Below are 10,559 nucleotides of genomic sequence, written 5' to 3' on the forward strand. Positions count from 1 at the left end.
ATTATTTAAATACTATAAAATAATTTCTATGTTGGATTTTCAATGGTCATTCACATTTACACTAAAGGATTTTTTTTTTTTGTTGGATTTTGAAAAATAAAAGAAAATTTAGAAATTAATTTAAAAACATCCTACACGCACACTCACTAAAAGTGACACACCAGAGAATAACACATGCATTGATGCCCTTACATGGGACCTACCTAATCTTCATTAGGTCGTTGACTTTCAGAGATGAACTGGTTGACTTAAATGTCAAAAGAAATTCGGGACTTGGCCCAATGAACAAACAAACTTAACCCGATAAAGAAATTAGAAAAAAAGAAAAAACAAAAATAAGTAGTTAGTTTATTCTACTTAAACAAGTGTTGAAATTTAAATATTGTATTGTATATATAGTAACTCATTAATTAGTGACAAATTTTTAAATAGAACTCAAATCTGTAATGTATATATTAATACTTGATCTGCTAGACTGTAACGGTGAAATATTGTGAAAACAAAAAAATTCAACAAAGATTTAAAAATATATATTTTAAGTTAGATTTTTAAAATTATAACTCTTTTAAAATTTTACTGTTTTATTATTGTTGGTGGGTTTCCAATTAAGTAGGGCCACAAGTTAAAAATAAAAAAAATAAAATAAAAGAAAGAAGTGGCTAAAAGCCACCAGAGAGAGAAACTTCTTTCAATTTTTGAAAGAAAGCGAACGAAACAGAACGCTTCGACAAAAAGAAGAAGAAAAACTAAGGAAAAAGGGCATGCCATTTTGATCTGATTAAATTGGTAAACTTATTCCATTTCTTATGAAATTTGAGATGTTATTTCTGGAGTAGAGATGAATATTAGGATATAACTTACTAGTTGTATTGCCTTTTTGTGTGATTTGAGATACCCACTTTTGTGAAAAGTTTATGTTGATTCCATCAGTTTTGATAATATATTTTGTTGATTGTTGAGATGTCCTAGTGCTACTAGGAAGACTGATTGTGTACCCATTATTTTGATAGTGGAAGTTTTTACTAGACCAAGTCCCATGAGTTTTTTTCCTCTTTTTGGGAGTTTTCCTATGATAAAATTCTAGTATTTCATTATTTAATTTCTGCCATTATATTTGCTGTTTGGAGTATCTTTGGTATTGCCTATTTAATCGCACATGTTGTGAAAAAATTATTTTTGGTGCTTTCGCTGTTAGATTGGTTCTTATCGAACTTCTGTTTTTTCAACAAAGAGGTATCTAGAGCTTTGATTGTTTATCTCTGTGCTGATTAAATTCAGAAAAATAATCATGAGCCAAATATGGTCAAATTAAATTTCAAAAATTATTAAATTTGAAAGACCCTCATGAAAGATATGTTGTATAACAAGAACTTGTATGATCCTGTGGAGGGAGATAAATTCAAAGGTACTAAATCTTGTTGAATGGAAGAAGTTGAATCGGAAGGCAGTTGCTTTGATTAGGCAATGGTTCGATCTTAGCATGTATCTACATGTTGACACCGAAACGAATGTCGAGAAGATGTGAAAGAAATTAAAGGAGTTATATGAGAGGAAGAATGTGCAAAACAAAGCATTCTTGATTAGAAAGCTTGTCAATATGAAGTATATTGAAGCTAAATTAATGCCGGAGCACTTGAGCATTTTCAAGAGACGGTGAACCAATTGATAAATAATGAAATCACTTTGAATGATGAGTTGCAAGCCTTGTTGTTGTTGAGTTCTTTGCCTGATAGTTGGGAAGTTCTGGTTGTGACACTGACTAACTCAGCTCCAAATGAAAAGTTGACGTTAGCAATGGTTAAAGAGAGCATGTTGAATGAAGAAGCCAGAAAAAGAGAGTGAGGTTTGATTAATGCCTCCTCCCAGTCAGAAGCACTTGTTTCAGAGTCATGGGAGAGAAGTCAACGTAGAAAATTTCAGAGTTCTGTGAGGTCAGAGAGTCGAAGTAAATCAAGAGTAAAGTACAAGCCAAGAAAGGAGTTCATTTATCACTATTGTGGCAAGTCGGGGCGTATCAAGAGGTATATTAGTTCTTGAAAAGAGAACAGTCAAGGAGGAAAACGAAGACAAAGGTAAAGATAATGATAAAGAAACTACTGCTATTATTTATGAAGATGTTCTTATCACATATGATGAAAATTATGTGAATCTTGTCTGTGATGATTCTACTTGGATTATAGACTCTGGTGTCTCATGTCATGTCACTCCGAGGCGTGAATTTTTCACTTTCTATACTGCTGAAAATTTTGGCAAGATCAAATTAGGAGATAAAGGAGTGTGTGTCATTAGTATGGGTGTATATGGTTTAAACCAACATGAGATGCAAGTTGCAGTTAAAGAATGTTAGGCATGCGTCAGATATGCAGTTCAATCTTATTTCAATGAAGACATTGGATCAAGAGGGGTATTACACTTCCTTTGGTAGTGGAAAATGCAAGATTACCAAAGGGGCACTCATTGTTGCTAAAGAAAACAATAGTCTCACTACTCTCTACCGGTTACAAAAAAAGTTGTGCAAAGAAAAGGCGAATGTACCTAATGATTCCTCTTCTGATTTGTGGCATATACGTCTTGGTCACTTGAGCGAGAAAGGACTAAGCATCTTAGTCAAGAAGCACTCACTTCCCGTGAAAGATACAACTTTAAATACTTGTATTCATTGTTTTGTTAGAAAGCATGCTAGAGTATCATTTCATAGTTCTGGACCTCATAGGAGATCACATATTCTAGATTTATTTCACACTGATGTTTGCACTATGGATGCTAAGACACTAGGTAGCGCATCATACTTTATTACTTTTATTGATGATTATTCTCTAAAAGTGTGGATTTTTATTTTGAAATCTAAAAGACCAGGTGCTCGGTATCTTCAAACACTTTTATGCAAGTGTTGAAAGAAAAACAGAAAGAAAATTGAAATGTGTTCGAGCAGATAATAGTGGTGAATACAGGGGTCCATTTGAAGAATATTGTAAAGGACATGGGATCAAGTTTGAGAAGACAGTTCCTAAGACTCCTCAACATAATAGAGTTGCAGAGAGAATGAATCGCACTATCAATGATAGAGTCAGGTGTATGCTCTCTCATGCAAAGTTGCCTAAATTCTTTTGGGGTGAAGCAATGAGGATTGCAGTAGATTTAATCAACCTTTCTTCTTGAGTTTCACTAAATGGTGATGTTCCAGAAAAATTTCGGAGAGAAAAAGATGTCTCTTATAGTCACTTGCGAGTGTTCGGCTGTAGGACTTTTGTTCCCATTCCAAGAGATGAAAGGTCCAAACTTAATAGAAAGTCAAAGTAGTGTATCTTCATGGGTTGTGGTCACGAAGACTTTGGTTACATATTATGGGATCCAGTGAACAAGAAAATAATTAGAAGTCGAGATGTGATTTTTCTTAAAGACCAAACTATTGAAGATTTTGAGAAAACAGACAAACCAACAATAACTGTTAGGCGTTCTGCTGATGATGAACCTGGTCCTTTCACTAGACCTCCTGTTGATGGAAGAGATGTACAAGTTGATAATGATGGTGATGATTTGCATGATGAACCTACACCTGAACCTGAGGTGTTAGATACAGAAGTTCCACCAGATATTGAAGTTTCACCTAAACCACCAATTGAGCATGAATTTAGAAGATCTACTAGAGAGCGTCATCTCTCTCAGAAATACTATCCTCATGAGTATATAATGAACACTGAGATTGAAGAGTTAGAGAGCTACTAGGAAGCTATGTCTAATGACCATAAGGAAGATTGGTTGAAGGCCATGCAAGAAAAAATGAAATCCTTGCATGAGAATCATGCGTTTGAATTGGTGTTGCTATCGAAGGGTAAGAGAGTATTTAAGAATAAATGGTTGTTCAAATTAAAAGCTCAATTGGTTGTGAAAGGCTTTGAGCAAAAGAAAGGTATTGATTTTGAGGAGATTTTCTCTTCAGTTGTAAATATCTCCTCTATTCAAGTTGTGCTTGGATTGATGGCTAGCTTGAATTTAGAGGTTGAGCAGCTTGATGTGAAGATTGTATTCCTTCACGGTGACATAGCTAGATAAAAAAATTTATATGGAGTAACCAGAAAATTTTAAGGTTAAAGGAAAGGAGCACCTTGTATGCAAGTTGAAGAAGAGCTTATATAGGTTGATGCAAGCGTCAAGGCAGTGGTACACGAAGTTTGATTCCTTCATGGAAAGTCATGGGTATAGTAAGACTTCTTCTTATCATTGTGTGTATGTTAAAAAATGTTCTGATGGTGATTTTATAATTCTCTTGCTTTATGTTGATAACATGTTGATTGTTGGTCATGACACTAAGAAGATTGAAAGTCTTAAAAAAGACTTGAACCGATCCTTTACTATGAAAGATTTGGGTCCTGCAAAGAAAATCCTTGGCATGAGTATCTGTAACACTCTCACTATCAGAAGTCACGCTTCCGGCTGCACTACTCTGATAGCAAGAAGTATTACGACTACTTTACATACTAAATACTACAATAGGAGCCTGTGACTCGATACTGTATCGCTGATTTCTTGAAAACCGGAAATAAATATTTTATTTTAAGAAAAATACAAGCAGGCATAGATTCATATACAAGACTCCTTACTTAATAACTCAATATAATATACGTATAAAACATACAATTCCTATCCCTCTTACAAACTTGTAATAACAAAGACGAGGGGAGAAAATAATCTAATTAATACAACAACATATAAACCAAACGTAGTATAACTCTTCTTAATGCTTCTTCATCTGGTTCCTGAAAAGGTAAAGCTGTAGGAGGTGAGAACCTAACCACATGGTCTCACCACAGAGTTTCAAAGTTGTCATAAGAAGATATTTAACAAGAAAATTATTTTCAAGCTCAGTGATTATCATTGTCTTATGAATCTTTAAAAAACCAATAGGTAATTGTTCAAAACCTTTTCAAAGAAATAATGTTCAATCTTTCAGAAATCCGAAACCTTTCCTTTCTTATAAGAAAATCTCAATCAAAAACCAACCACACAATCAAACAACACAGTCATTAATTCAGCACCAAAGTTCATTCTCAAATGTAGCACGCTAGAACAAACACAGGCAAGACAGACAAGGAAAGTACAAGTAGGTATCAGTTACAGCAAATAGCTCAAGTAGCAGTTAAGAACAGTTTAGCAATTAGGCAAACCAAAACAAGTTCAAACCCAAGCAAAGCATACAAATGCATATGATGCATGCTTGTCCTATGGCTGATGAGGCTCATCTGTCGGTTATCCAGCCAACCCGACAAGTCTGAATTGTCCTTAGACTGTCCCCCGACGTGCATCCCCAAGAGTCTATGCATAGCTTTTTCTCAAATAATCAATATTGCTCAATAGGGTAACATTCCTGGGAATTTATATAGTGCCCAGTCACACTTACGTCGTAGGGTCAACAGAGTATCGAGTTTTCAACCTGGTACACGTGGTGGCAAGCCACGACACTTAATCCAGGGAACCTCGTATCTCAGATATTTAAAATTCATAAGCCATATGAATAATTCAAAGATCATATCTCAACATTCTCAACGTCATAATCATTCATCAATCCAAATCTCATTTCCAAATTCATTCAAAAACCATATTTCAAAGAAAATCCTCATCAATCCTCATCATCTTTTTTTCCATCCCGTTCATTAACAATCCCAATTCAAAACACAATTCTTTCTTTGATAAATAAATCAATCTTAAAACATATAATGTTTAAAAACAAATCTTTCTGATTAGTTACTTCAAATAAAACTTCAAATTTTATAAAATTTCAACAGCATCTCCTCTAAAACTTGGACACTGCCACCTTTTTTGGGTCCCAACCAAACCAAACCAAACGCCTGTTAATCAGTCAAATCACTTTCAATAACCATTATGACAACAACACTCAATCCAAGGAAATTGCAAAATCCAGAATTCAATCAACTAATCCTATAAATCGCAATTTAAATCGATTTCAACCAACAGCATCAATCAATAGTTAAGAATTCTCAGTCTTCTCAAACAGTTTCAAACCAAACCATTCCTCAAACACTTTTCGAATCATTTCCAAAATAGCAAATCATTCTCAATAAATAACCCGTTTTCAAATATCAAGTCCTTTCCAAATTTATTTTAAAATCAAATTCAAATATCAATTCGGGTTTAATATCAAATCAAATTTCAATATTAAATTTTTTCTAAAATCAAACCGTTTCCAAAATTAACCTAAAAGGCAATAATAAATCTTCTCTAATAATTCAAGAAAAACCACTTTAATAACATCAATCAATTAATTCAAATATCCAACTTTCTCAATTGATCAGTTTATCAATCAAACTAATAATCCCATTCATCCAAAACAACTCAATTCAATTTATAAGACTTACGAAATCATAAAAATATATCTTACGCACTAATATTGATTTATAACAACTCTAGAAGGTAAAACAAGTTTAAGAAAAGAGCCCCTACCTCGACTAGCTGAATTCACATAGGTTAAACATGATAACTCCCTTCCACTTTTGTTAATTTTAGCAGCGGCAGCAACTCTAATAGCTTGCCGCTGTTGCTGGTGCCAGAAACCGCCTTTCAAGCCTGTGTCTGTTGGTAATCCTAACCCTGCTGAATGGTTTGGTTTGAAACTATTTGAGAAGACTGAGAATTCTTAACTATTGATTGATGCTGTTGGTTGAAATCGGTTTAAATTACGATTTATAGGATTGGTTGATTGAATTATGAATTTTGCAATTTTCTTGGATTGAGTGTTGTTATGATAATGGCTATTGAAAGTGATTTGACTGATTAACAGGCATTTGGTTTGGTTTGGTTGGGACCCGAAAAGGGTGGCAGTGTCCAAGTTTTAGAGGAGATGCTGTCAAAATTTTATAAAATTGGAAGTTTTATTTGAAGTAACTAATCAGAAAGATTTGTTTTTAAATATTATATGTTTTAAGATTGATTTATTTATCAAAGAAATAATTGTGTTTTGAATTGAGATTGTTAATGAACGGGATAGAAAGAAAGATGGTGAGGATTGATGAGGATTTTTTTTTGAAATATGGTTTTTGAATGAATTTGGAAATGAGATTTGGATTGATGAATGATTATGACGTTGAGAATGTTGAGATATGATCTTTGAATTATTCATATGGCCTATGAATTTTAAATATCTGAGATACGAGTTTCCCTGGATTAAGTGCCGTGGCTTGCCACCACGTGTACCAGGTTGAAAACTCGATATTCTGTTGACCCTAAGACGTAAGTGTGACCGGGCACTATATAAATTCCCAGGAATGTTACCCCCATTGAGCAACACTGATTATTTGAGAAAAAGCTATGCATAGACTCTTGGGGATGCACGTCGGGGGACAGTCTAAGGACAATTTAGACTTATCGGGTTGGCTGGATAACCGACAGATAAGCCTCATCAGCCATAGGACAGGCATGCATCATATGCATTTGTATGCTTTGCTTGGGTTTGAAATTGTTTTGGTTTGCCTAATTGCTAAACTGTTCTTAACTGCTACTTAAACTATTTGCTGTAACTGCTATCTACTTGTGCTTTCCTTGTCTGTCTTGCCTGTGTTTGTTCTGGCGTGCTACATTTGAGAATGAACTTTGGTGCTGAATTAATGACTGTGTTGTTTTATTGCGTGGTTGGTTTCTGATTGAGATTTTCTTATAAGAAAGGAAAGGTTTTGAATTTCTGAAAGATTAAACATTGTTTCTTTGAAAAGGTTTTGAACAATTACCTATTGGTTTTTAAAAGATTCATAAGGCAATGATAATCACTGAGCTTGAAAACAATTTTCTTGTTAAATATCTTCTTATGACAACTTTGAAACTCCGTGGTGAGATCATGTGGTTAGGTTCTCACCCCCCTAATGCTTTACCTTTTCAGGAACCAGATGAAGAAGCATTAAGAAGAGTTATACTACGTTTGGTTTATATGTTGTTGTATTAATTAGATTATTTTCTCCCCTCGTCTTTGTTATTACAAGTTTGTAAGAGGGATAGGAATTGTATGTTTTATACGTATATTATATTGAGTCATTATGTAAGGAGTCTTGTATATGAATCTATGCCTTCTTGTATTTTTCTTAAAATAAAGTATTTATTTTCGGTTTTCAAGAAATCAGCGATACAGTATCGAGTCACAGGCTCCTATTCTAGTATTTAGTATGTAAAGTAGTCGTAATACTTCTTGCTATCAGAGTAGCACAGCCGGAAGCGTGACTTCTGATAGTGAGGGTGTTACAGTATCACTCGTGACAGGAAGAATGAGAAACAGTGGTTGTCACGGCAGAAGTATATTGAGAAGGTTTTAGAGAGGTTTTGTAACACCCTAACTACCAAAGCTCACGCTTCCGGCTGCGCAACTCTGATAGTTCGGACATTACGACGACTCGTATACTATTTAATACTAAAATATGAGCCTGTTTAAAACTTTAAAACGCAAAACCAATCCAAAAACACTTTTGCTATGCAACGTACATCCATACATATAATACAACTTACAAAAAACTCTCAAAGAGTACATACATATCTATATGTATATATATAAAAATAATATTACAAGCATTATCCAATACAATTCCTATCTCTCTTACAGAATATATAAAGGTAAAGGCGATGGTACAATAAATAATAATCTAAAGTAATACAGAGCATCTCAACAATAACTAAATAAGCTCTTCGTGACTTCTGCGTCCATATCCTGAAAGGAAAAAATTGTAGGGGGTGAGAACATCATCTTCGAAAGGGTTCTCAGTAGAGGGTTTTTGGGAATTACTGTAATAGGATACGTGAAGGCAAATCGTACCAGTGATTAATAACTGTCTTATGCCTCTTTTCAAAAATAACGGTTTACAATAAAAGTAAAGTCGGAAATCTTTTCTGAAAGAAGAACCGTTCAATTCTCAAAAACTCAAAAGCCTTTCAAAAAAGTTTATCTATGCTGAACCAAAGTAGCCTTTCATATTTTTCCAAACCAGAAACACAAAACCGAAACCAACCATCGGTCCATCTCATTCCAACCACGGCCTTAGGCCCAAACACTCCAACCAACAACCAATCACCACAGTCCAACAGAGTCTCAGTCGCAAACACAGATAGGAAGATTCAAACACAAACAAATAGTTATTACAAGTAGAACAATTAGCAATTAATCACAAGTAGTCACAAAGACAAACCAAGTACAATATGCACACCCAAATAATGTCACATAGATGCATATGATGCATGCCTGTCCTAGTGGCTGATAATATCATATGTCGGTTATAAAGCCAACCCGAGAAGTCCTGGTACCTAACCATTGGACTGTCCCTCTGTCACGCATCCCCAACTCGAGTTATTCTCGATCATCATCGTGATCATAATCATAATACATATCCAACATCCTCACTGGTTTATATTCACGGGAGCGAGCTCATCTAGAACTTTCACAGTATCCAGCCACACTTACGACATAGGATCAGCAGAATCTCGAGTCTCCACTTGAAGCACATGGTGGCTAGCCACTGCTTTCTTCCAGAAAAACTTGTGTCTTCGATAGTGAAAGTGCAAATCACAGTATTAATTATTATATTCGTTTAATCTTCTTCTTTTCTCCATTGTGAAGCATACATGGGTATATATCATGAGTTCATAGAATAAAAACCATGCACTCATTCTAGTGCTCACTTCTTTATATGTAATAATGCGATATCAAAGAGTTACTCCTTGTCATTAAATAATATAAAATTGAGTGATCAAAAGAATATAATATTTGAAGTGAACATCGGGGTTTCTGTTGGCAAAAATAAAATATGTGGAGCCAACTTTGCTTCGTTTATGACATTTATTATTATTACTTCTCAAAGAAAGAGGAAGGGGTTGTGTATATATAATTATATATATCTCTTCAGCTCAATTAACTTCTCTATACCAATTAAAGAATATTTTTATGTTAATGTGTTATATCATATAAAGATTTTAAACAAAATTAATATACCTTCTAAAAATTGATATCACTTAACTTGAAGGTAACAAACAAAGGCAATTATAATTTATGGGATCAATAAATCATTGAAACCTACACCTAAATGGCTGAAAAAATGGTGTAGCACACTGCACAGGTTGTTCTTTCTTTACAATATTATATGTTTCCCATCAAATGATGACAGACAAAAACTGAGTACAGGCTCTGAATTGGATGCCATTGAAGTATCTTTGTATTATATATATGAATTTAGTTATGCAATCACTGAATATGATGCGTATTTATGGGAGGAAATTATTTCTACTTATTTTGTCCTATTGTTATATTTATATTTATTTTGTCCTGTTATTATATAATTAAGGAAAAAAACGTGAGGGTGAAATATATTGTGTAGTGAATTCTTGAATTGAATATGTTATTCTCTAACAGATTGTATTTGTAACACTCTACTGAACTTTATATTTAATCCGTAAAATAGAGGTAGTGTGATATTACGACCTCCATCGTAAAATGTATATATATAATAGCAGAAAGATTATAATATACTAGGAGCCTTGAAGAATAGATGAAATAAAAATCGCGAAATAAAAAC

This window comes from Arachis ipaensis, chromosome B04, assembly GCF_000816755.2.
Source record: "Arachis ipaensis cultivar K30076 chromosome B04, Araip1.1, whole genome shotgun sequence".
Taxonomy (NCBI): Eukaryota; Viridiplantae; Streptophyta; class Magnoliopsida; order Fabales; family Fabaceae; genus Arachis; species Arachis ipaensis.